Source organism: Triticum aestivum, chromosome 1A (assembly GCF_018294505.1).
Source record: "Triticum aestivum cultivar Chinese Spring chromosome 1A, IWGSC CS RefSeq v2.1, whole genome shotgun sequence".
Lineage (NCBI taxonomy): Eukaryota > Viridiplantae > Streptophyta > Magnoliopsida > Poales > Poaceae > Triticum > Triticum aestivum.
The window spans coordinates 69,247,231-69,270,579 of NC_057794.1; the positions used below are offsets into that span (position 1 = coordinate 69,247,231).

Consider the following 23,349-nt stretch of genomic DNA (forward strand, 5'->3'; position numbering starts at 1 on the left):
GTCATATCATATATTCTGTTAACCTTTGACACATCATATAGAATTATGAGCTTGACAGTCGTCGGTCTAACCATATCACGCAAGCAACGGCATACAAACTAATTAGCAGTACTATATATGATGCAGCATGCGGACAGAATTTCTACCTTGTTATCATTAGGGAGCAACAGGGGGTGGGGGAAGATTTCGATCGGCTTCATGTCAGCTGCCATCACCACAAACTCAGAGTCTTGGTAGCTGGGGAAAATAGAAAACGGAGATTAAAAATCATAGGAACTAAAATTAGCATGACCGACCAAAGCACGCAGCTAGGGACTGGTCACCTTCAAGGTAGAACAATGAATTAACTAGTTTTAGTCAAAGTCGTAAGAATGCACATACAGACATACATACGAATTGAACCAGAATCCATGTATGTTTGTGCACTTAATTGCAGGTTCTATCCAACTTGCAATTGGAAGGAGTACAACCTAGTTTACTAGCAGCCTAACAAAAGATTCAGGTTCTTGGTTTGGTGCATGAATCCTGCTGTCGTAGACAGACAGAGAGGAAAGAGCACTAACGACACAACTACGACAGCAGAGCGATGCGAGCCAGTCAGGCAGTGCTTGATAAGCTATTGATAAGCAGTTTGCACACAATTAGCAGGCAACCAACAAAGTAATGTTGTATACTGTTCTGCAGTAAAGAGTTGAATTTCTTTCTGTTGGCTCTGAAATTTCTGTCCATGGTGCACACATGACATACCATCGATTTGAATGTGAAACTTAATTCTACACAATTTAGTTGCTTATAAATTCCAGCACCAGATTAGCATGTCTCGTTACTAATGAAGTACTTCCTTTATCAATCATAGAATGGAAGGAATCACACAACATCGGGTAGTACTGTAATTGGATTTAGTAGTAAATCTGTAGATACATGTGGTTGGTATCTACTAGTAGGGAGTTGCACAGCATCTGGTGTTCTAATTAGAGAGTTGCTAGTGTGTTTTACTTACCCTGCTCTGCTCTTCTTTTCTACAAGCGAAAGCAGAGCAGGGAGAGCAAGCACACTACCATAACATACAAAGCCATCTATAACCAGCCCAAAAACATACATACCTACAGGACTCACTCACGCACTGCCATTGTGTTATGGATGAGCAAGTCTAGTGTGTGAGAGAAAATGCAGACAAGTTGAGGTAAAGTGCTGACCCCACGCTGTGAGGAACAGATCAAGGAGCTAATAACTGGGCAATGCAGCACCAAGTCCGACTGTACTACTACTACCTGTGATGCATCATTGTTGATCCATGGCAGATAATAGTAAAGATTAGAATCCATGATTTTGATACATAAGTTACCTAGCCTGGTAGCCTAGCATAGAACAGCACTACATAGTACTTGGCCAGCAAATTTGAGCAATTCAGTGACCGCATCGCATGACAACAAATATAAAAACTATGAACAACATTGCATACGATGTGTGACAACAGAGAACACATTTGACAATGCAGAACGCATGCGCAACCACACATCCCATAACAGGGTTACAATCTAGAGGCAGTTAGCTAGCTGCTACCAGATCGCTCACTCATCAATATAGAACTACAAAAGAGCGCAAAAGAAATAAATCAACGAGAGCATAAGTCATACTGTAGCCAGCTAGCTAGATTTCATCTTGAGACTTATCCTTGTGCTTCTGTAGCATCTCGATAACTTGGTCCAGGGGTGGGTCTCCGGGCCTCCGAAAAACCCGGTCGCCGATCTTGAACTTGTACGCCTCCGGCTGCACAGAATGAACTCCTTCAACTACAAAACACATACATCCATGCATGTATACACTTGAGCTAGCATGCACCAACCAGTGTGTAACTAACCAACTACTCCAGCTAATTAACTTCAAGCATGAATACTTAAACAAGACAAAACTATCATAATGATCTATAAACAAAATGGGAAGTAAGCAGACGTGACCTGGAGGTCGTTGGAGAGCTCGGGCGTGACCTGGAGGTACTTGGTCTTGTCATTGAGCCCGGCCATGGCCACCTTCTTCCCCGAACACGGACACATACACCTTGCACACCTGCAGACACAAACCGGAGCAGAGACAAGGAACTCAGCATCCCAGATTGCAGCGCAGCCGCATCGTTTCGAGGGAGAGTCCGGGCGTGACCTGGAGGTCATTGGAGAGCTCGACATTGGCGATGGTGGTGGGGGAGGAGAGGTAGCGGTCGGCGCCGAGGGCGGCCTCGGGGAGGACGGCGCGCTGCATGACGGGGTCGCGGGTCAGCATGTCCGCCAGCTCCCGCTGGATCTGCTTCGCCACCATTCGCACCCGTCGCTCCTTGGCCATGCACCGCACCACGCGCAGCCGCCGCACGGAGACGGGCGCCTCGGCGGCGAGGGCCGTGGCAGCGGCAGGGACACCAGCGGCCGTCACGAGAACATCCTCGCTGGCTTCATGGTGGTGGGGAATTTTGCGCCGCGTGAGGCCGTCGGCCGTCGCTGTGGGGAGTGGGAAGGGGAGGGGCGAGAGGAGGAGGGCGTGGGGAACGGCGACGAGCTCCGTCGGAGGGAGGTGGTAGCGGCGACGCGAGACAGCGAGGAAACGAGGGATCTGGATGGTGGAAGGAAGGATGGCCAGCGCTGGGGCGATGAAGAGGTCGGCGGCGGCGGGGGAGGGGGAGGCCGGCGGCGGGTTTGGGATGGCAGAGAGAGGGAGGTCTGGATCAGGGAGAGGGGGGTCTGGGAGGAGGTGGTGGTGGCGAGGATCTGAGGGAGGAGAAGTGCGGCGGCTGCGAGGAGAGGAGGGGTGCGATGGGGGGGGCGATGGGATCTGACCTAGGGTTTGGGCTGCGGGTGGGGGGTATCTCTTTTTCATTTTATTTTCTTTTTTCTGTAGATAGATGGATGGATGGATGTGGGATGGAGAGATGGATGGATGGATGGATGGGCGCCATGTCATCAATCCGTGGGAAGAGTCGTGATTGGTTCGAAAAACCAGTGATTTAAAAAAATGTCTAAGTACTAAAAATAGAGGGATTTTGTGAAGTAGCTATCAAAAATATTTTGCAAAATGGCAGCACACAAATTTTCACTAGATTTAGACCACATTTTATGGATAAGGACAAATTTCTATGCATTTCTGATCTTTCTAGCTATTTTTAATCATTTTCCAAGTGCCCAAAATGATTTTTTTGTGAAGAACCTACCATATATTTGTTGCAAAATTGTACCAAATTAATTTTCTAAAATACTAGGACATATTTAATGCACAATTGACCAAATGATTGGGTGTCAAAATTTTTGATCCACCTCTCATGAAAAAGACAAATTTCCGCTCATTCAGCAGGAAACGGGTCAAATTTGAACTGCGGCATCCTCATTGTTTGTTATTTATTTTTTCCAAAAATCATTTCTAGGTACAAAAGTATCTATTTAATCAGAGAAACACCAAAAAAATTCCAAGATTCAAGCACTAGCTAGGAACGGTCATTCCCGCCATTTTGACCGCATTTTGAAACAGGTATAAAAAATTCAAAAAATCAAAAAATTGGGAAACCTTCGCATTGTGTCATTATATGCGGCCAAGTTTCTAGGAAAAATAACAAACTTGTAATACGGCAATTATTTTAAAAAAGTGTTCTCAGAAACGAGCTATCACGTGTGGAGATCAATGGCTTTCAAGCCAAATGATCGATCTTATGGCCACATCCATGGCATAGTTTGTTCAAATGATCTCATATTATGCACAAGGGTGCATATTGGAATGGCAAACAATGTTGCCTAAGGAAGTTTTCATTTTCTTTGGACGAAAAAACCATTTTCCATTTTTTGAGTGCCCAAAAGGAGGTTTTTTTGTGAAGGACCTCCCAAATAATTGTTGCAAAATTGGACCAAATCATTTTTCTAAAATACTAGGCCATATTTAATGCACAATTGACCAAATGATTGGGTGTAAAAAGTTTTGATCCACCTCTCATGAAAAAGACAAATTTTCGCCGATTTAGTTGGAAGCGGGTCAAATTTGAACTGTAGCTGCCTTGTAGTTTGCTCTTTATTTTTTCCAAAAATCATTTCTAGGTACATAAGTATCTATTTAATCATAGAAACACCAAAAAAATTCCAAGATTCAACCACTAGTTAGGAACGGTCATTCCCACCGTTTTGATCGCATTTTGAAACGGGCATAAAAAAATCAAAAAAAATCAAAAAGTTGGGAAACCTTCGCATTGTGTCATTATATGTGGCCAAGTTCTTAGTAAAAATAACAAACTTGTAATACGGCAATTATTTTTAAAAAGTGTTCTCAGAAACGAGCTATCACGTGTGGAGATCAATGGCTTTCAAGCCAAATGATCAATCTTATGGCCACATCCATGGCATAGTTTGTTCAAATGATCTCATATTGTGCACAAGGGTGCATATTGGAATGGCAAACAATGTTGCCTAAGGAAGTTTTCATTTTCTTTGGACGAAAAAACCATTTTCCATTTTTGAGTGCCCAAAAGGAGGTTTTTTTGTGAAGGACCTACCAAATAATTGTTGCAAAATTGGACCAAATCATTTTTCTAAAATACTAGGACATATTTAATGCAAAATTGACCAAATGGTTGGGTGTAAAAAGTTTTGATCCACCTCTCATGAAAAAGACAAATTTCCGCTGATTCAGTTGGAAGCGGGTCAAATTTGAACTGTAGTTGCCTTGTAGTTTGCTCTTTATTTTTTCCAAAAATCATTTATAGGTACATAAGTATCTATTTAATCATAGAAACACCAAAAAAATTCCAAGATTCAACCACTAGCTAAGAACGGTCATTCCCGCCGTTTTGACCGCATTTTGAAACGGGCATAAAAAATTCAAAAAATCAAAAAATTGGGAAACCTTCACATTGTGTCATTATATGTGGCCAAGTTCCTAGGAAAAATAACAAACTTGTAATACGGCAATTATTTTAAAAAAAGTGTTCTCAAAAACGAGCTATCATGTGTGGAGATCAATGGCTTTCAAGCCAAATGATCAATCTTATGGCCTCATTCATGGCATAGTTTGTTCAAATGATCTCATATTGTGCACAAGGGTGCATATTGGAATGGCTAACAATGTTGCCTAAGGAAGTTCTCATTTTTCTTTGGACGAAAAAACCATTTTTCATTTTTCGAGTGCCTAAAAGGAGGGTTTTTTTGTGAAGGACCTCCCAAATAATTGTTGCAAAATTGGACCAAATCAATTTTTTAAAATACTAGGACATATTTAATGCACAATTGACAAAATGGTTGGGTGCAAAAAGTTCCGATCCACGTCTAATGAAAAAGACAAATTTCCACCGATTCAGCTGCAAGCGGGTCAAATTTGAATTGCAGTTGCCTCATAGTTTGCTATTTATTTTTTCCAAAAATCATTTATAGTTACAAAAGTACCTATTTAATCAGAGAAACACCAAAAAAATTCAAGATTCAACCACTAGCTAGGAACGGTCATTCCGGCCGTTTTGACCGCATTTTGAAACGGGCATAAAAAATTCAAAAAAAATCAAAAAATTGGGAAACCTTCGCATTGTGTCATTATATGTGGCCAAGTTCCCAGGAAAAATAACAAACTTGTAATACATCAATTATTTTAAAAAAGTGTTCTCACAATCCAGCTATCACGTGTGGATATCAATGGCTTTCAAGCCAAATGATCAATCTTATGGCCACATTCATGGCATAATTTGTTCAAATGATCCCATATTGTGCACAGGGTGTATATTGGAATGGCAAACAATGTTGCCTAAGGAAGTTTTCATTTTCTTTGGATGAAAAAAACATTTTCCATTTTTCGAGTGCCTAAAAGGAGGTTTTTTTGTGAAGGACCTCCCAAATAATTGTTGCAAAATTGGACCAAATCATTTTTATAAAATACTAGGTCATATTTAATGTACAATTGACAAAATTGTTGGGCGTCAAAAGTTTTGATCCACCTCTGGTGAAAAAGACAAATTCCCGCCGATTTAGTAGGAAGCGGGTCAAATTTGAACTGCAGTTGCCTCATAGTTTACTATTTATTTTTTCCAAAAATCATTTATAGTTACATAAGTACCTATTTAATCATAAATACATGGTTTGATGGCGATACGTCGAGGTTTGGGTGGTGGCCAAGGCCCCCAACTCTAGAGCGCGTAAACTCACATGCCCGACGCGTGGTCACCGTGTGACCGTGGCGTTGCCATGTGTTCTGGGCAGCCTAGGCATGTCTAGTGGGTTGGGCACTCCCCAGGTAGGTTCTAGGAAGAAAATTACAACATAAGATTCTCACGAGGAGACCGATCGATGCTCAAACATGAATTAGCAGCCGAGTGTTTGATTAGCGGTACGGGAAATGCACATGGCCAATGGGCGTGAGTTTTTGCTGAGGATGATCATCTATTAAGAAGAATGTCTTCGCAAATTTTCAGATCAAAAAGAGGATCCTAGGTGGTACTTGCTTTGCAAAGTACCACACTGGACAAAAGTATGAATGTTGAAGCTGGGCTCAAAATAATGAATGGATTGAGCTGAAATTTGGTGGAGGGTGGTTATTTGGGCATTGGAAAGCACCGTAGAAAATGATACCATTTGGACATGCCAAAGTGGTACTTCCTTCACAATGCTCTTCTATGGACAGAAACTTGGGAAAACTAGTGAGAGAAATTGGAAGAATGAAATGAGCTCAAATTTGGTGTAGGTAAGTTACATAGGTATGGTTATGCCTTGGTAGATTTTCAGATCATTTGGGTAAGCCTAGCTAGTACTTACTTCACAAAGCTTGTCTCGAGATAGAAACTTTGAAAATTTCCTGAGAAAGATTGACTAGGAAAATGGAGCTGAATATTATCATGTGGCAATGATTTGGGTATGGAAGAGTGCCCAAAGAGTTTGAGGTTAATAGGAGGGGTCTAGATAACACTTGCTTTGCAACGTGCCAATTTGGCCATAAAATATAAATTGAACCTGGGCTCACATAGATAATTTGCCTGAGCTGCAATTTGGAGGAGGGTGATAATTTGGGCATATGAAGAAACTGTATAAATTTCATGTCATTTGGATATATAAAAAGGTACTTCCTTCACAATGCTTCTAGGTGGACAAAAACTTTGGAAATTTGCCGAGGAAGATTTGCTAGGCAAGTGGAGCTGAATTTTGTCATGAGGTAATGATTTGGATAGGAAAGAGTGCCCAAAAATTCCGAGGGCAAACAAGAATATATAAATAGCACTTCCTTCATAAGGTGCTGTCGTGAACAAAATAGGAAAATGAATATTGTTGAATTAGTTTTGAACTAGGCAAGGAAGGATTTTTACATATTTGATGAAGATATGACCCAAAGAATTTATGAGATTTTTTGGGAATTTTGGGAATGACAGAAATATAGGTTGCTTCACAACCTAGGGCAAAAACTGCCACATGGACATGACACATAGGCAAAACTGATGAGGTGGCGCCTAGTCATAGCAACCCACCACAATTTACAAGGTTATGACCATCTATATTGGTCAGATCAGCTAGAAATAAGGCAGCAGACCAGTGCTATCTGCTTTATGACCATTTCGTGTAAGGAAATTACGACCTTTCTGACCAAAATGGTCGTTATAGTTTAGGTTTTCGAGCCCCCCGAACAACTTTTGACCAATTGGTCTGAAATGGTCATAGATCTATGACCAATTCTTCCAGGGTCACTAACAGAAGGTCACAGGTTGACATATTTCTTGTAGTGACAGTATTAGGGTGCTAAAATTGACAACCTAAGTATACGCGCAGGACTGAGGGAGTACCGAGAGCAACTCCAATGGGCCGACCCAAACGGACGGTGATTTCGTCCGCATTTTGTCCGTTTGGGTCGGCCGCCCGTCTGGCGTCCGCCCTCTTTTAGATTTAGGTCGGCAGCGCGCCCAATGCGCCGACTCATATGTGCCGGCGTGGCCGGCTGGCCGCTCAATATTACATTGATTTGCATTCAAATATATTGTCAAATAGCATAGTTTTACCGAATAAAATAGTATAGTTTTACAAGGCGGATACAAATAAAAATGCTTCACATAGTTTTGCAACGAATAAAAAAAGATACATCTATTGGTTGCCATGAGCCCACATACGCTCAACCAAATCATTTTGCAGCTGCACGCGAGTTTCTCAATCACGCATGTCTTCATGAAATTGGGTGAACTGTTCAAATGTTTCCGCTACTCCATGCTCAGGCACAACATTCTCACCCTGAAACTGAAACCCTTGATCATACAGACATTCCGGGCGCTCGTCTTCTACGATCATATTGTGCATGATCACACAAGCAGTCATCACCTCCCATAGTTTCTATGTGCTCCAGGTATTAGCAGGATACCGAACGATATCCCATCAAGATTGCAAAACACCAAAGGCACGCTCGACATCCTTCCTAGCACTCTCTTACTCTTGGGCAAATCTTTTTCTCTTCTCTCCGAAAGGGTTGGGTATTGTCTTGACAATAGTGGTCCACTGAGGATAGATACCGTCACCCAGGTAGTATCCTTTGTCGTAGTTGTGGCCGTTGACAGTAAATTTCGCCGGTGGGCTGTTGCCTTCGGTAAGCCTAGCAAACACCGGCGAGCGCTGAAGCACGTTGATATTATTGTGTGATCCAGCCATGCCAAAGAAAGAGTGCCAGATCCAGAGATCTTGAGACGCCATGGCCTCTAATATGACAGTGCAAGCCCTGACATGTCTCTTATACTGCCCTTGCCAAGCAGAAGAACAGTTCTTCCACTCTCAATGCATGCGGTCTATGCTACCAAGCATCCCTGAGAAGCCCCTTCTGGCATTCATCGCCAACAAACGGGTTGTATCTTCAGTTGTTGGCTCTCTCAAGTACTCAGGGCCAAACACAGAAATAACAGCCTTGCAGGACTTATACAGGGACTCTAGGCATGTAGACTCACTCATACGGACGTACTCGTCAATGAGATCACCGAGCACTCCGTATGCAAGCATCCGGATGGCGGCAGTGCATTTCTGATAAGAGGAGAAACCGATCTTGTCGACGGCATCCTCTTTGCACTCGAAATAGTCATCATAGCCGACCACCCCCTCTCTAATACGGTTGAAAAGATGCCTACTCATACGTAAACGGCGGCAGAATTTTTGATGTTTGAACAACGAGTCTGTTGTATCAAAGTAGTCCTTCCACAGAAGGAAATGCCCGCTCTCTCGGTTGCAATTCAACGCCGGAAGGTGGCCCAGAATGGAGCCACAGAACAATGGCCGCTGGCTGTTGAGGTGGTGATGGACCAACACGGCAGCCAATATCTCCTCCTCATCGTCGGGCGACGAATCGTCGGAGTCGCAAAGGAAATTGCGGAAAAAGAACTCATCGGCGGAGTCCATTTTCGTACCTTGGCAAACTGTCGAACAGTTTGCGGGCGTCGAAGAAGGAGACGACCGGCGAGCGGAGCCGCGGCGCGCACAGACCCAGCTAGCGTCCGACGAGTGGGCGGGTGTCCGACGAGCGCGCCGGTGAGGATTTGGCCGGGCGGTGAGGTGGCTTCTTGGTCGCGGGACGATGGTGGGGGGAGCGGCGGTGGGAAGCAGTTTGCTCCCCGATGACAAGACGACGGTGGCGGGCAACGGGGGAGTGGGCGGCATTGTTGGGCGGATGTGAAGGCGGCGGCAGCTGGCAGAGTCGCCGGCAAAAATGAGCGGCGGTGGCGGCGACGAAGGAGGCGGAGGGTTGTTGTTGGATGAGTGTGAGGGGGAGGCCAATGAGCCACCGACCAGCGGGCCCGGGGTGAGGAGAAGGCGAGCGGGCGCGCGTCCATGCCAACGCAAATCCGGCTTAAAAATGGACCGGGAATGGGTCGCCCGCGGACGAAAAGTGGACACGTGTCTGTTTGGATTGGCGTGTTGGATTGTTTTTTGTGTCCGTATCGACCCAAACAAACGGTGACGAACGAAATGGGTCGTCCCATTGAAATTGCTCTAATGATCACTAGCTAATACAGTAAATAAATTAATTGAAGGATGAGCTGTCAGTCGCACGGCCCAGTCTACAGACAAGAACCAGCTGACATACTAGTGCAATGGATCAAATTAATAAATCAGAAGGACCCCAAATTAATAGGGAAGCCGGCCTTATTAAGGCTGGGATTATTGGTTGATGGACATGTAATAAATCTACTGATTAGATACAGCCGTGTAGATTAGCTACAGTAGTGCACATGTAATGTATGCCATCAAATTAGTGAGCGTGCTTGAATCCGCGTGGTGGCAACTGTCAACCATGAGAGGTCTGTGGCCAATTCTACGAGCTCGTAGTGTTATTGGAATGGTCATTTAAGACCCCTAAACATGTAATGTTGGATAAACAATCATTGATGTAGACACATTGTGATGGCTACTAGAAGAAGGGCGCGAGAGGATCGGTCGGTGGTCTTTTTTGCCCACAGCCGGGCAAGATGGAGGGGATTTTTTTCTTAATTCTTACTTGATTAGATTGATACATCTTCTTTTTATATAGAGAGACTTACTTGACTCTCAAGCAAAGCTTACTTGACCCCTAAGCAAGCGACATTTATCTCTAATTAACCCTAAAACTAACGAGCTATACCGCCAGCCCAGACCATTAGGCCCATTACATACTCTAATACTACACCCCATCTGGACATGCAGCTTGTCCTCGAGCTGCAGCCTAACCAACTTATAACCATGACTCGACGCAACACAAATCTAACACCTAAAAACAAGCCTTTTATTCTCGGATTGTTTTATCACTCTCAACCTGAAATGGGCTGAGACGATTCATTTTGGACCCGTTAACAAAAAATGGACACCATCTGCACGTCGGGCGTGCATGTGTAGAGCCACCTGCATCTCATGGACACCATCTGGACAAAAAGAGTGCATGTGTATGGCCACCTGGAAGTGGTTGCAAGAGCGACCAGCAGAGGCGCCCTCGCGGCGGCCGGCGGAATGCAGTGGTGCTACGCGGTGCGCTCCTGTCGGTGACACCCTGCATTCTCCCCGCCGGACAGCTGTTGGTTTGCACCGCACAGAGGAGAGTGGAGGGCTTGTGATGAAGAATGATGAGGAGGGGTGCGCCCCCCTCCCCAACCGCCGATGTCGCATACTTTGAGATCGTTTCCCGCAGGGAAAACAGCATGCCCAAGATCCCCGACCCAGCGGACGAGATCGAGGTCCTTTGCGCAACGAAGCGCGGCTGGGAGGAGCGGCAGCTGCAGACCACGCATCTCCCGCACACGCCGACGCGCTAGGAGGCCGCGCGCAGCAGCCTGCAGCCTCACCGCCGCTGACACGTGGCGGGTAGTGATCCAAGCCGGAAGCGATGACGGCGGCGGTGGGAACTTGATCTGCTGGATGGGGACGCCCTAGAGAAGTAGTAATCGCGACGGCGGGAACTTGATCTGGTGGATCGGGACTCCCGCCGGTGTGGTCGATGTGGGGACGGAGCTGACCGGCGGTGGCTCCTGCAGCGGAGCGCCAGGCGTGGCGGAGGCCACCAGGAGCGGCGGCGACTGCCACTGTAGCCAGGGCGGGGCGGTGGTGGCGGTGCATGGCAGCTACAGCGGCTGCTACAGCGGCCCGGCGAGCGTGGCGGGGACGCCCTGGGGCAGCGGCAGGGGCTGCTGCAGCGGAGCGCAGGGCGCGGCGGAGGCCGCCAGGAGCGGCGGCTGCCACTGCAGCCAGGGCGGGGCGGTGGATGGTTGTTGCAGCGGCCCGGCGAGCGCGACGGAGGCCGCTTGGTGCAGCGGCTACCATGACAGCCATGGCGGCGCGGTGGCGGCGTAGCCGGGTGCGACCCAAAGTACCCGGCCAAGAACAGGCAGATCTCCTGGACTTCCTGGGTTACATCCCGCAGCGCACTGGACACCTCCTCCGAGGTAAGGACGGCGGGGGCTGGCACGACGGAGGATCCCGGCGCGGGCAGGAGCGGGACGACGGTCGTGGTGGTCGCCGAAGGCGACGAGGTGACCGGCAGCGGAAGAGATGGATTGGGCGGCGGTGAAGACATGATCGAACCGAAGCTAGCTGATACCAAATTGTTATGGCTGCTAGAAGGAGGGCGCGAGAGGGTCGGCCGGGGGCCTTTTTTGTACACGGCCGAGCAAGATGGAAGGGATTTTCTTCTTAATTCTTACTTGATTAGATTGATACATCTCCTCTCTTTATATAAAGAGGTTTACTTGACTTTCAAGTAAGGCTTACTTGACCCCTAAGCAAGCGATCCTTATATCTAATTAACCCTAAGATTAACGGGCTATACCACCAGCCCATGCCATTAGGCCCATTACGTACTCTAACACACATATGGTTAAAAAACAACTGTGTTGCCTGCAAAAATGAAAAAATGTTTCTTAAAGAAGGATAAACCCCCAACCTCTGCATCTAGGTGATTCATGCAGCTGCTTTATTAATTATTCATAAAGACCTTATAAAATAATACATCAGTAAGTCTGAAGCCACCATCTTGGTAACACTTGTCGCTACTCCAATGCCCTTAATAAAGGGGTGCCGAATATCCGAACCGAATACCAAACAGATATCGCACCAAAGCCTAACATCTAACGTCAGATGTGTTGCGGAAACGTAGTAATTTCAAAAAATTCCTACGCACACGCAAGATCATGGTGATGCATAGCAACGAGAGGGGAGAGTGTTGTCTACGTACCCTCGTAGACCGGCAACGGAAGCGTTGACACAACATAGAGGAAGTAGTCGTACGTCTTCCCGATCCGACCGATCCAAGTACCGAACGTATGGCACCTCCGAGTTCTGCACACGTTCAACTCGGTGACATCCCTCGAGCTCCGATCCAGCAAAATGTTGAGGGAGAGTTTCGTCAGCACGACGGCGTGATGACGGTGATGATGTTCTACCGACGCAGGGCTTCGCCTAAGCACCGCTACGATATGACCGAGGTGGAATATGGTGGAAGGGGGCACCGCACACGGCTACAGAACGATCACGGCGATCAACTTGTGTGTCATGGGGTGTCCCCTTGCCCCCGTATATAAAGGAGGGAGAGGGAGAGGTGCGGCCGGCCCTAGGGGTGCGCCTGGAGGAGTCCTACTCCCACCGGGAGTAGGACTCCCCCCTCTTGCCTTGTTGGAAAAGGAAGGGGAAAGGGAGAAAGAGGAAAGGGGGGCGCCCCCCCTTCCTTGTCCTATTCGGATAGGGGGAGGGGGCGTGCGGCCTGCCCTGGCCGGCCCTCCTCTTCTCCCTTATGGCCTATGTAGGCCCAATAACCCCCCGGGGGGTTTCGGTAATCCCCCGGTACTGCGGTAAAATCCCGATTTCACCCGGAATGTTTCCGATATCCAAATATAGGCTTCCAATATATCAATCTTTATGTCTCGACCATTTCAAGACTCCTCGTCATGTCCGTGATCACATCCGGGACTCCGAACAACCTTCGGTACATCAAAACACAAAAACCCTAATTACGATCGTCACCGAACTTTAAGCGTGCGGACCCTACGAGTTCGAGAACTATGTAGACATGACCGAGACACGTCTCCGGTCAATAACAAATAGCGGAACCTAGTTGCTCATATTGGCTCCTACATATTCTACGAAGATCTTTATCAGTCAGACCGCATAACAACATACGTTGTTCCCTTTGTCATCGGTATGTTACTTGCCCAAGATTCGATCGTCGGTATCTTAATACCTAGTTCAATCTCATTACTGGCAAGTCTCTTTACTCGTTCCGTAATACATCATCCCACAACTAACTTATTAGTTGCAATGCTTGCAAGGCTTGAGTGATGTGCATTACCGAGAGGGCCCAGAGATACCTCTCCGACAATCGGAGTGACAAATCCTAATCTCGAAATACGCCAACCCTACAAGTACCTTCAGAGACACCTGTAGAGCACCTTTATAATCATCCAGTTACGTTGTGACATTTGGTAGCACACAAAGTGTTCCTCCGATAAACGGGAGTTGCATAATCTCATAGTCATAGGAACATGTATAAGTTATGAAGAAAGCAATAGCAACAAACTAAACGATCAAGTGCTAAGCTAACGGAATGGGTCAAGTCAATCACATCATTCTCCTAATGATGTGATCCCGTTAATCAAATGACAACTCATGTCTATAGTTAGGAAACATAACCGTCTTCGATCAACGAGCTAGTCAAGTAGAGGCATACTAGTGACACTCTGTTTGTCTATGTATTCACACATGTATTATGTTTCCGGTTAATACAATTCTAGCATGAATAATAAACATTTATCATGATATAAGGAAATAAATAATAAATTTATTATTGCCTCTAGGGCATATTTCCTTCAAGATGCCCCAGCCGAGCCACATACTGGGATTGTGTCACACACCAGTCCGGCGCACTCTCAGAAGCCACCGCTACCATATTCCACTGGTCCATCTCCAGAGCAGGTATTGACGCACCGACCTTATCAGGCCTGCCATCGACGCCACCATGGCACCAGACAGCGCCACCATCTTGCACGTATACATCCACCCGCGCTCGTCGCCCAAACTCCGCAGCACCATGCCGCTGGGATCCACCATCGGCCTTTCTGTAGATGGAACACCGTTCATCCTCTAGTCCCCTCCAACCAGCACTTGCTCCAGAACGATGCCCCGGGAGGGCGAACGACACCAAAGGTGTCGTAATCATCCCATCGGGAGACCCAGATCTAGGGTTTCCCCCGGAGCATCTGAGCCTGATGACGCAAATTGCAACGAGATGGCTCAACAAGGAAATGACATCGGAGACACCGTCGTCGTCTGCCATGACCAAAATCGGCGTGATTTCCATCGGCAAACGCGCCACCAGTCCGTATGCCACCGGCGTCGCTGGTCCCTTCCACCTGAGCAAACTCCAAAGACGATGCCCTTAAGAGGGACTACGATAAAAAAAGCACCGTCATCGCTCTATCCCAATGAGACCTAGGGTTTCCCTCGGAGTTTCCCGCGGTGTCAAGGACCCAGACCAGGGTTGAATCCCGGCGTGATCAGAAGAACCCGTCGAGATCCGCCCAGTTGCCGGCAGGCCGCACACGCCACCGCGCCGTTCGCAACCCGGTGACCATGGTCAGTCACCAGACATCACGAACGCATCCAGCCACCAGCCACGACCAGATTTGGTCGAGGCCAGTGATCCCGCGCCGCGGCAACCCTTGTCTCCATATCCTTGGATCTGATGGAGCCGCCGCCGCAGCTAGCCGCCCCGCCTCCCCAACGCGCCAGCACATCCCACTAGAAATTTCGTGCAGCCGCCGTCGCACCGCCGCGCCCGCAGCATGGCCGGCCGCGTCGCCGCCGAGCCGCCACGCGCGAGCACCTCACTCCTCACTAGCACGTCGCGTCCCGCGCTACAGAGCACCAGTGGAGGAGGGAAAATGGCCCTGCCGCCACCAATGCCAGCTGGGCTTCGCCCAGTGGCACCCTCCTGTGGCGGCGAGGAGGAGGGAAGGTGGCGGGAGGCCTCTGGCGAGCGGCGGCTAGGGTTTCCCCCTGGCGGCCCACGGGGGCGGACGATGGAGTCTTGAGGGGTGCGAAAGCCTCGAGTGCCTAACTAACGGGCAGTTCCTCAAAAAAACATTGTATGTGATGCGAATCATATGAAACTACCGGATAGTGCGTCAGTGACGTCCCGTCACTTGCTCCATGGGGATATCGCCCTGGAGGTCTAGTCTTCTGTCAAGTGTCAATGGCTTGTGTTTGCCTTTAGTTTTATGGTTGGCTACACAGGTTCATGGCCTTGGGGTCACTGTGGAAAGTCGGAGTGGCGGTTCCCGAGATCGCCTTTGTCTTGTAGGGTGTTAACTCTGGTCGTTTGGGTGTCTGGTACGTTTTCTCGAGGCAGATAAGGGTGTGTTGCCGAGGTTTGTAAGCCGGAGTGACGGCTCCAATCGTGTTGCGAGGTATCGAATATAATCGCTTGGGTGATGGAGTCGTCGACCCATTTGGTGTGCGACCTCAAGACCGATGAATGTGGATTGCGGGATCTATAAGGCAGGGGGCGGCTTTGGGTCATGTTCTAGGGTGTCGCGATGATCGCGTAGGGGACACTGGCTGATTTGGTGCACAACCACAGGGCTAGTGTGTTCACCCGTTTCCCTTATTAGCTGATATATTTCTTCTAAATGAAAAGCAAAGGGATTACCTGGCCTAGATAGCTAGTGCGCATGCACCACTTAATTATCTTATTATCGACCTTGCTGTATATAACGGCTATTTCTACATAGAATCTTCATGTGGCCAGCCACATATGAAGCTGCGGTTATGGACCAGTCTTATCCATGCACACGCATCATTTTTTCTTCATGGCTACAATAATTTAGTTCACTAGACACCTTGCCGTCAAATCTTTACCTACTAATAAAGCGGCTATTGCTTCTGGTCGTCCGTCATTAAAATTACCCTTCAAGTTGATAAAAATTACCCACCAATGCCATCCGTAAGTGAAAAACGATTCGTTTTTTTCTCTTAAGTCACCGCCGAGAGCGACTGGTTCATATAATGGAATGCGCTGCCAAAACACAAGCAAACCAACCATCCTACTGGCCTGGGCGGTTCTCTGCCACCCAGGAGATCTGGGTTCGAACCTGAGTCCTCCCCATTTTTCATGCCTTTTTTTCACGAATTTCAGTTGGCGTGAGATAGAGCTACATCGCTAAGTGTCGCTTAACAGATGGTCTATACAGTATTACGGTCAAAATATTCTCTTTTTAACTATTTTTTTTGGCAAATTCAAGTATTTTTAAAAAATATTCATATCATTCAACCCCCAACACCAAATTTAGCATGTCATAATTGTCCAAAAAGAAATTGCAGATTCTAAATATAATGTTGTCTTGCATGTTAATTATTTTTAAAATTATTTTATGTTTTACCCTTAATTAGTACTTTTCTTTTCTATTAAAGGTACGGAAGTTTCTTACTTCCCTTTTTTGTACGTCACTTATTACAAGATTTTCATGTGTCGTTTGGTTCGTCCATTTGCACATAAAATAAAATAGAAAATAAAAAATACTTGCAAATAGTATAAAATTTTCATGAATTCAAAATATATTCTTGATTTTAGAAAATTTTCAGAAAATTGTAAAAGCGCTCACAAATTTAAAAAATGTTCATGATTTCAAATATATGCACGAGTTTTAAAAAATGTTCATGATTTTAAATATTATTCATGATTTCACAAGATTGAGAGTGATAGTTTATCTCGATGATGCAACAAAATGTGGTCATGACCATTGACGATTATGAAAAAAAATCTCTCGTTGCAACGCACGGGCCCTTTTGCTAGTAAAACTAAAAAAGTTCACTAAAGTTAGTTAGCCACTGGTAGTGATGGATGAAACGATCCCTTGCATATCGCGCGATCTGATCTTCTTGGCGAATGATGATGAATATCAATAGAATCTTGGAAGAGACTTTTCGCGTTGATTGGAGGGGCATATATAAATGGAGAAGCCTTTTTCTTTTCTCCCTTTTCGCGTTGTTTCTTGGGAAGCTTTTTTAGCTTGCTTTGCCGGTTCTTCCTGTCGGTGCACAAATACGCATGCAAGCGCACGAAAGATGCATTTAGAGGGCATTATACTACTGGCATACACCTCTCTTTGTCGTTGGCACCCCTCTCCTGTCATTAGTGTCGTCTCGTACGTAGTTTTTGCTCTTTAATTAGGACCTGGATTCGTACTAAAATTACAAGCATGACTAATCCGCAGTGACTAATGTTAGGAATATTTATCACATTACATCCAAAATGTTTGTCCTTTCATAATTATGTTGAAGACCGGGCCATACAAATTCTACTTTTTTTAATAAACACCAATTATAATGTAGACGTGTGGATCCGTTCGAATCGCCTACCGGGACCCCCCTCCCCCGGCTCCCGCGTCGTTCCCCTTGGGCGACTCGGGGACGACTAGGGTTTCCCCCGGCGCCACCATCCCCTCCAACCCCCCCTCCCCTTGCCGCCACCAGAGGTACACCAGCCTAGGAGGCTGCCGATGAAGGTGGCGGCAAGGCTCCCCGTCGCTTCGTCCCTTGGCAAAGGACCCTGGATGCCGGGGCGGCGGCCCTGGACGGCGAGGCGGCGCCACCTTCACGGCAGGTGGCAGGCGCAGGATGCGGCGGACGGCCTCCTCGGCAGCTTGGGCAGCAAGGAGTCGGCAGGAGGTGGTCGTGGCGTGGGCTTCTTCCACTCCAGATCTGAAGGTCGTGCTTCTCTCCTCCTCTGCTCCACTTCCCCCCTCTGGCGGTGTCCGATCTGTGGCTTTGGCTATCAGATCCGGTGCTGGCGGGGTGATGGTGGTATAGGACGGCGTTTGGGGTAATCCCTTGGCTGGTTCTCCGGCCACAGTGGCGACGGCGTGTGCGCGCGTGGTTTTTCTTCCTGGAGGCGCCGCTGAGGACCTGTTTCTTTCCACCCCCGTCCCAGATCCCGGGTGAAAGCCCAAACCCGTCTCGGGTTGGGCGGCGGCGGCGCCCTGCTCGTCGTTCTCTCCTTGGAGACGCCACCTGGGGCTCTCTGGTTCTTCGGGAGAGTGGTTGTGAGTTTGGAGAGCGCTCGTCGGCGGCGAGCCCAAGGGGTGATTTTTTTTGTGTAGGGTGTGTGTTCCTGCAGGTGTATGCCTTGACGGAGTGATGCTCTGCGGCGGCAAGGTCGTGGTGTGTCATGGTGGCTCTACTCCTGAGCCGGGTTGGAGGGGGATAGGGTTCCTCTTCCCGTTGACAGCTCCACGACGCGCACCGCAGAAGCCTCTTCCCTTGTGTGGACACTGGAGCGGCGCATGGTGCTCTGCAGTGCTTCTTCGACGATCCTCCCGGCAGCTTTCCTTCTGTTTCTCGGTGTCCAAGGAAGGTGGCAGTGTAGCGGATGTGGTGTGTCTTCGGTATGGCGAGGACCGGTAGTTTTCTTGCTCTGGTGTGTCGGCCGGCGCCTGCTCTAGCTCTCGGGTGAGCTCCCAACGATCCGATGGTGCGGCGCCTTCGAGCCTAGGCGAGAGGATAGGGTTCCTCTTCGGCGTTGAAAGACAGGTGCTCATTTTGTTCGATGCTCCATGGTCAGGCGACCCTCGGTGCCTCCATGCTACTGACTGCTCCTCGATGCTTCTTTGTTTTCCTGTCTTTGGTCCCGGGTGCAGCGGACTTCGACATTACTTGCAGGACTTTCTCGTGTATTTTTTTGTTGTGCAGTAGTGTGCGTTGTGTTGTAACCTGCTCAGTCAGCTCCCATGTATCTTTCGGTCGCTCATGCTTGGTGGCCATGTGTAATCCTGGCCGGTTGATGGCTTTGTTAATTCAAAGTCGGGCTCTTCTTGAGCCTTCGTTCCAAAAAAATAATGTAGACGCGTGCACCCATACAATGTCTACCGAAGACCAGGTCGGAGTTATGAAGTTTCAAGATTGATGACGTTATTGTAGACGCCTCATTGTCGACGGAAACGTTGCCTCCCCAGTAAAACAATTACTGGTATCCAACATAATAAATTGGTATGCCTAGATTTATCACGAGATATACCATCATAATGTATAATTGTTTACGTGCAAGTGTATATCTTGTTTTAATGTTTCGTTTTTGGTTTGTGCTTTAATGCTTGGTTGTTCATATTAACAATAAAGCACTCCTTCCGTTCACAAATATAATATGTTCTAACTTTATTTCTAAATCAGATGTATATTAGTGTGTTTGTTCATATATTTTAGTCCGTATATAGTTCATACTGAAATATCCAAAACATTTTGAATTTTGAATGGAGGGACTACAATACTTCCTACAATTTTCATTCATATAAGTTGCAGAACCACAATCATAAAAAATACTTGTATATAATAAACAACTGACATCAGGTTTGTGTAACTATAACGTATACCTGACCACAATTTTCCACAGTTGAACCGCTGACGCATATGATGCCCAGACACTGTAAAATGGGCAGTTGTGACTGTTTTTCACTGGACCGACAGTAGTGGCCAGCGCTATCGCCGTCGGCCGCCCCGCCAGGACAACAAGCCAAGAAGATAGTATATGGTTCCATACCCAAATCTAATCATCGACTATATATATGCGCCGGCGCGTTGATCAAATCGATCGTGTGATATGATATGGTTTTATAACGTCAACTCACCAACCCAGTTTGCTGCCGGTGATTGACTCCATCATGCATCGATGTTTCTTCTCACACTCTTTTTCCACGATGTTGCTTACATATCAATGTTGATCCTCTCTATGACTTTTCTGGGGGGGGGGGTCCTCTCTATGACTTTATTAGAAACAGGGGAGGGGGTGGGATTTTCTTTTTTAGAAAACACACGGCTTTATTCAATCAAAACAATAGTTACATGCTTTATGACGAGGGATACAATTTCGTTCAAAGACTCCTCAGACCAATCAAAATTCAAAGAAATCCAGCCAACCTAGTAACCTTATGAGTAACCTTATTAGCTTCTCTAGTACAATAATCGAAACCAGAGATAGGAAAATCACAAGCCATATACTAACAATCATCAAAAACTACCACCGCTGCTCCAACTGATCGTCCTCCATTTTTCAGAGTTAATAACGAGTTTGTTGCACCCCCATGCTTTGCGCGAGGGACGGACCGAATCTGAGCTCCAAAGCTTCCACCGTCAGAACTTCCACACACCAATTTAGTCTCCAATTTCCCCATGCAATGAATTTCCTTTATCATCCCTCAGGACCGGCCCAGCCGTAGCCTTAAGAAAGTCACTATCAGAGGGTTCATCAACATTAAGATTCACAAAACCCACAGGTGGGCGAATCCAACACCACCCCCCCCCCCTTTTAATAGAAACATTTGGAGATGGAGCAAAAACATAATTAGTTGTTAGAGCAAGAATGCCAATAGAAATCCATGTAGCATCTTGAATCTTCTCTTTATGCACAAGCTTACACCTTTCCCACCACAAATACCAAGCAGTAGTGATGATCATCTCACATGTATCCTGAAGGCCCATGATAGATAAGTCTTGATTTGGCAACTGTAATAAGAATTCCAGAAGTAACCCCGCCAGCATGATCAACTTCACACAATCTATCAATAATTCTGTCCAATCCCACCCTTCTTCTAACCTCCTTTTACTTCTGGCATTGAAACATCATATGTTTCGTATCTTCTAGACTAGCGGAACAAGATGTGCAAAGGGACGCAACTTCCAAATTTCTTATGGGAGGGGTTGGAAATTGCCTCACCTTCAAAGCTCAAAGGCGTTTCGTGGTGCATGCGTGTGTTCTGAGTTAAGTGTGGGTTCACTTGTCGGAGTCTCTCTCTCTCTATGGGGAAGGGTATGACCCTAGGCATAAGTGTGCTCATAAGGTGCCGGTGCAGCTCAATGCTATGAAAACGAATGATTCAAACGTTCAGCTGGCCAATGTGAGGAGTTAGAGCTTCATGATACAACCACATTCGCTAAACAAAGTGGCCAAGGCCCCTCCATCCAGAGGAACTGCTGAATTGCCAAGAGATCATTCGTTATTGGATTACTGGTGAACACACGGTCTTTGCTTCAAATGTGGTGAAAGGAATGCACTGTGCATCAGTGTGTTCCTAAGGTGTCGCACAACTAAATTTCTTGAATATGGAGGAGTCAAATGTTCAGCTGACCGATGAGGTATTGGAGGAGTTTAAGCTTCATGGTACAACCATGATCACTAAACACAGTGGCACTAAAGATAAACCTACCATTTACATCAGAGCACTTGTCAAGAATCAAGCCATGCATGTCCTCATTGACTCTGAGTACCGTCACGATTATATGGGCATAGTACGTTTAACACAACATGCCGGTACACTTGGCCAAGTTCATATCGTCAATTGCCATGTGCTCCATGGTATGCAACATGTACAAAACTTAACTTTGTGGTACCAAGGCAACACATTTGCCAATTATATGCACAGTCTTGCTAGAAAACTACAACACAATTTTGGGGTAGGATTGTCCTCATGCGCATAGTGCCATGCCATCTGACAGGGATCGTCCCTTGATCACTAAAAATTTCATAGGGGGCTTGGCAGGACATTAGTGTTAACTCCATCCAAGGGCTCCCCCTATGGACCATTTTTCAAGTTATCCATACTTCATGCCTATACATAATCCATTGAAGGCGCACAAAATTGCCAAGATCTTCCTTAACAATATTGTGAAGCTTCATGTCATGCCATTCACGATCATCTTAAATTGCAATAAGAACCACATGAGGGCGGATTTTCTCGCCATCTTTGACACAGAGATGCTCTTCCCTCCCTCCCTCCTTGCTCGCTCTCTCTCTCTCTCTCCTGCCTTGGTCATCGAGGTCAGTCGATTGCAGGATTCGTTTAGTCTGCAACCACAAAATTCCTAGTGGAGGGTTTTCAAGGCCCTTGTAAGTCCTCATATTGGTTGGCTAGTATTGACGAGAAATTATGATAAGACATCTTAAACCTTACACTAGACCTACCTTGCTTCAAGGTGATGGGTAAGAGAGAAGGTTGTATGGAGGCTTCGTTTGTCGTTAAGATGGAGGAAAAGGTTCTTGGAGTTCTTGGCCCGACAGATTAATTTGATGGCAGCAGAAGTTATGCGTCTCTAGGTTACAAAGGCGGTGGTGACACACGAGGATGATTCACTTCTAGAAGCGGTGATGGCAACAGGGAAGGGCTTCCTCATTGACCTTCTTTACGGATTGTGTGAATGGGTGACTCACCACAACGCAAATCGACAAGTTACACGGATGGCGATGCTCTGGTGGTTCAAGATGCTGGTGGTGGTAAGCGATGATGGAGGTAGACACACACGATCTCTCAAAACTGACTAGTGGTGGCTATGGTGATAGTGTTGGCAATGGATATGGCGGTAGTAGACCTCCTCGATACACATACGAACACAATGGAAGTGGACGTACGCCTCTGCCTAAGATGTCCTTCCCATATTTGAAGGTTTATGAACCGCACACCTAGCACGGCAAATGCATGGATTACTTTGGTATGTTCAATATCTCTACAACATCATGGATAAACACGGTGACCATGATGATGGACAACGACATGACATTTTGGTTGCAACTCTAACAGGTCAAGCATAATTGATAAAAGGGCATCTCTAATGGACATAATCAAAGCCAAGTTTACCACATGAGTAGTACAAGTTGTAGTTTGAAGTCCTAATGTATCAAGCTTATATGTACAATCCCCACTACGACGAATCTCTACTCTTTCTAGAAATTTGTCAAGGACATAAAGAACAAGTTGCGTAGACTTGTGGAGTCCCAAATTCCAAAGACTCGCAATCATTAGGATGTGCTCGGTTGGACATATGAATCATTGACTTCCGCAAGGTGGTCAAGGCTCCACTCGATGACACCAATGGACTCTGGTAAGAT

General features: G+C 46.7%; 1 pseudogene; it reads right to left on the bottom strand.

The window, feature by feature from the left end:
- Nucleotides 1-1,650: 1,650 nt before the first annotated feature.
- LOC123132465 (probable ribosome-binding factor A, chloroplastic) lies at nucleotides 1,651-2,432 on the bottom strand (annotated as a pseudogene).
- Nucleotides 2,433-23,349: the final 20,917 nt, after the last annotated feature.